This window comes from Sapajus apella, unplaced genomic scaffold (genome assembly GCF_009761245.1).
Source record: "Sapajus apella isolate SASKATOON/1434 unplaced genomic scaffold, GSC_monkey_1.0 scaffold3, whole genome shotgun sequence".
Classification (NCBI taxonomy): Eukaryota; Metazoa; Chordata; class Mammalia; order Primates; family Cebidae; genus Sapajus; species Sapajus apella.
The window spans coordinates 13,079,531-13,084,482 of NW_022436943.1; positions in this window are offsets into that span (position 1 = coordinate 13,079,531).

Here is a 4,952-nt window from a genome sequence, read left to right on the forward strand (position 1 = left end):
GTTCACAATTCTAGTTTCTTTCATTGTCAGATATGATCTTGAAAGTATTCTTATTATTATTGTATACTAATAACTCCAATATCTTAATCACCTGTGTTTGTTCCTACTGATTTTTTATTGTTAGGTAAAAATGTTTTCTTGTGTTTTGACATTTCTGGTAACTTTTTAGTCAATGGTGAAGACTGTGTATGAAAACCAGTAATTGTTCTAGATATGTCATCTTTCTCTGAGGTGCTTTCCTTTTCTTACAATTAGCATAGGAGCAGACTAAATTGTCCCAATCGATAATTGAGGTCTTTTGGGACTGGTTTTCTGTCTTTATGACAGTGTTTTGGTTCTGGGTTTCAACTGATAAACTGAAATATTTTTCAGAACCTCTTATACTTGACAGACCCAGGATTCCCAATTTCTGTCAATAAAATACATAAGACTGGTGAAAGTTCTACTTCTTAAATTTGTAGTTACATATTACTCAAATTCTGTAATGGTTCATTTTATGTGTCAATATGACTGGACCATGGGATGTCCAGATATTTGGTCAAACATTTTTATGGATGTTGCTCTGGAGATATCCTTGGATGAGTTATGATTTAAATTGGTAAAGATTAGCATTTAGATATGTAGATTGCCCTCCATAATGTGGTTGGGTCTTATCCCAAAGATTAAAGACCTCTGTAGAATAAAAGGCTGAATTTCTCCTGAATAAGACAAAGTATCCTCCATGACAGCTTGCAAACAGGGATATTAGCTCTTTTCGGCTCCATAGCAGTTTTCAGCCATCATACTCAAACTTGGACATCATCTCTGCAGATTTTGGACTGGCCATCCTCCATAATTACATGAGCTAATTCCTTATAATAAATCTATACATATACATATTTGTATATATTTACATACACATATGTGTATATAAATGACCCATTGTGATTCAGCACTTTCATAAATGTAAGAAAGAATTATTGAATAGTTAATTCAACCAGATGTATATTTCCAAAAAAAATATATTATTCAGCTCCCTTTTCTCTGGTTCCATTTTCTTGTATCTTGGCCCCTCAAGACCTGACTGGCTGGGTAGACTGAACTCAGATTCATGGTGCTCTGGCATTGTAAGTTTCCTATAAGTTCTGATTCACTATTTTGTGCTCATTTGTTCATCCTTATGGCGCTTGTAAGTGCTTGGATGTCTCTAAGGAAAAGTAGCAGAAAATGTCTGGCTCAAAATGATGCATTTCCCTTCTTTCTTGAATCATAGACACTCAAATCTTGATTCCCTTGATTGCTCTCCAAAACCTTCAAACTGTTATTAATTTGGTGTTATTCAGCTTTTATACTTGTTCTCAGCAAAAGAATTGGTCTGATACAATCTACTTCAACATGGTATAAAGCAGACTAACATTCAGTAGATTGAAGTAACTGAGCTTCTTTAAAATAAGATCTACTTCCATTTCTCCATTTCTGTTTGGACTCTTTTTTTTTTCTTGCTTGTCCTTATCAGCCCATTATGAAGTGAGTAACAAAATTATTTAGAACAAAGCAATCAGACCATGGCATCCAAGCCTTTCCTCATAAATGTAGAGAGTCTCATAAAGTAAACCAAAAATTTCTGCATACATTATTGCTTGTAATAGGAAAAAATGCCCTGAAGAGCCTGATCTTCATTTTAACATTTTTCTCTTAAAAAAAAAAAAAAAAAAAAAAAAGCAGAAAGAAGGATCAAGATGACAGCATCTCCACAGAAGGAAGGCATTAGTAACATCCAAGGAAAAAGAATTTCTACATATGTAGACACTAATTCTAGGTGATAAGCAAGCCAAATAATATCAATGTATTAGTAACAGAGACTCTCCATTGCTTATACAATTTATACATGTTAGATAGTAATAAGAATAATGTATTTACCATTGATTCCTACTTTGTAGGTTATAATTGTCATATGTGTGTGTCATTTAAAACAAACAAGCCCATTCAAAAGTGGGCAAAGGATATGAACAGACACTTTACAAAAGAAGACATACATCAGGCCAACAAACATATGAAAAAATGCTCATCATCACTGGTCATCAGAGAAATGCAAATCAAAACAACATTGTGATACCATCTCACGCCAGTTAGAATGGCGATCATTAAAAAATCTGGAGACAACAGATGCTGGAGAGGATGTGGAGAAATAGGAACACTTTTACACTGTTGGTGGGAGTGTAAATTAGTTCAACCATTGTGGAAGCCATTGTGGAAGACAGTGTGGCGATTCCTCAAGGACCTAGAAATAGAAATTCCATTTGACCCAGCAATCCCATTACTGGGTATATATCCAAAGGATTACAAATCGTTCTACCAGAAGGACACGTGCAAAACGAATGTTCATTGCAGCACTGTTTACAATAGCAAAGACCTGGAACCAACCCAAATGCCCATTGACGATTAGACTGGACAGGGAAAATGTGGCACATATACACCATGGAATATTGTGCAGCCATCAAAAACAATGAGTTTGTGTCCTTTGTAGGGACATGGATGAACCTGGAAACCATCATTCTCAGCAAACTGACAGAAGAGCAGAAGATCAAACACCGCATGTTCTCACTCATAGGTGGGTGTTGAACAATGAGAACACATGGACACAGGGAGGGGAGCACTACACACTGGGGTCAGTTGGAGGGAGGTGGGGGGGGATGGTCGGGGGTGGGGAGCTGGGGAGAGGGAGAGATAGCAAGGGGAGACATGCCAAATGCAGGTGATGGGGAGGAGGGTGGCAAATCACACTGCCACGTGTGTACCTATGCAACAATCTTGCATGTTCTTTACATGTACCCCAAAACCTAAAATGCAATAAAATAAATGGGAAAAAAATTTTTTTTCAATTAATTTATTTCAAAAGCATTTTAAAAAGCTGTATATTTGCTAATTTATAAAAAGATAATTCTAAGAATGTAAGAAAAGGGGTGGATGAGCAAAGAATAACTTCATAATAGAGTAACTGGAGAACTTATAGAAAACAAGCTCCTAGGATAAGTGTCACATTACTCGCAACATAAAGTCTCCTGAACAGCTCAGATTGCATGCTATTAGTCCAGGAGCACCGCTTGGCTGATAACCATCAGCTGAATCTCAAGTAGATCTCAAGTACTCCCATTTGCCTTGGTTTGTTATTATTTTGAATTTTTTTCAGAGAAACAAAACCTTTAGCATTGACTGGAACAACAGTCTCCCTTTTCTGTTCAGGTAGATTTGGGCTTCTTCTTACTTTATCCTAAAGAGGCACAAACTTTCTTTTTCCTAAGTGCCAGTTAGTCATTAACTGAATTCCAACAGAGTCACCAATCATGATTAAGCACATTCATGAATTTAAGTAAGAATTATTGAATACTTAGTTCAATAAGATATATATTTTAAAAATTAAAGTAATTAATAATAAAATAGTTTGAGCTGTAGTTCATAATTTTCTAAACATTATTGGCTTTCAATTAGTATTGCTGATTAGTTATATATGAGAAAAGTCATTTTCAGTACTACTGTGATTTGAGATTTTAAAATGTTCCTATTATTATGGGAAATTAATCTGTCTGATATATATGAGTAACACCAGTCACTAGAAATAATTGTTTCAGCATACCATTTGGTAGAACTGTCCCTCCATACCTAGATGTTATACTGTAAAACATATAACCAAGCATATTAACAACAGTTTTCAGAAGAGTGAGCACTAAGAACTAAACATATTTCTGTGTTATAATGTGAAATTTGGTGTCAAAGAAGTTGTTAGTGTCTAATTTAAATAATCATAAATTTTTTAAAGTTAGCACATAAGGTTTATTAAACAATTAATGGAGTATACATTTAAATGCATATGTTATAAGTATTCACACACATGTTCACTCGCTATTGAAGTTTAAAAACCCTTTGGCTTAATGGATTAGCATCATTCATTTGTTATATGGTTTATTCAGGTATAAATTGACTGCTTTGATATGATCTGAATTTAATATAAAAGATGATACATTTTGGTAGCTTTATATCATAGACTTTTTCTTATAATAATGAACTAGAAACATTGCTCCTTTTTTATTCAAAAGAAAACATTTTCTCCACATAATACTAAATTCAATTGCTCATATTTTCATTTACTCTGAATTTAATGTAGTGTTATAACAAAGATTCAGTTGAATAAGCTGAGATATAAATTGAAATAACTATGTCAGCCTAACTTCAATGTGAAAATAATTTAAAATTTTTCAATGTGGCATTTATTAATTGATATATATAAGATGTATATATTTTTGAGATACATGTGATTTCATACGTTTATATAATCAAATCAGAGTAATTGAGATATCCATCACTTTAAACATTTATTTTTTATCTAGGATCATTCTAATTATTCCCTGCTAACTATTTTGAAATGTGCAATCTATTAATCTTAACTATAATCATCCTACTGATCAAACACCAGGTCTTATTTCTTCTAAGTGTGTATTTGTACCCATTAATCAACCTCATCACTCTCACTCTTCTTGGCTTCTGGTAATCACCAGTCTACATATTATCTTTATGAGATTCACTCTTTTAGCTCTCACATACAAGTAAGAACATGTAATACTTGTCTCTTTTGCTTGGATTACTTTTCCATTTCCAACCACATTGCTGCAGTTGACATGATTTCTTTTTTTATGGCTGATTAACATTCCATCGTGTATATATACCACGTTTTCTTTATTCATTCATCCATTGATGGACACTTAGGTTGCTTCTGTATCTTGGCTAGTGTGAATAGTGCTGCAATAAGCATAGGAGTGTAGACAGCTCTTTGATATATTAATTTCTTTTCTTTTAGATAAGGTAAATACCCAGTAGTAGAATTGCTGGATCATACGTTAATATTATTTCTAGTTATTTGAGAAACCTCTATACTGTTTCCATAGTAGCTATACTAATTTACATACTCATCAGAGGTG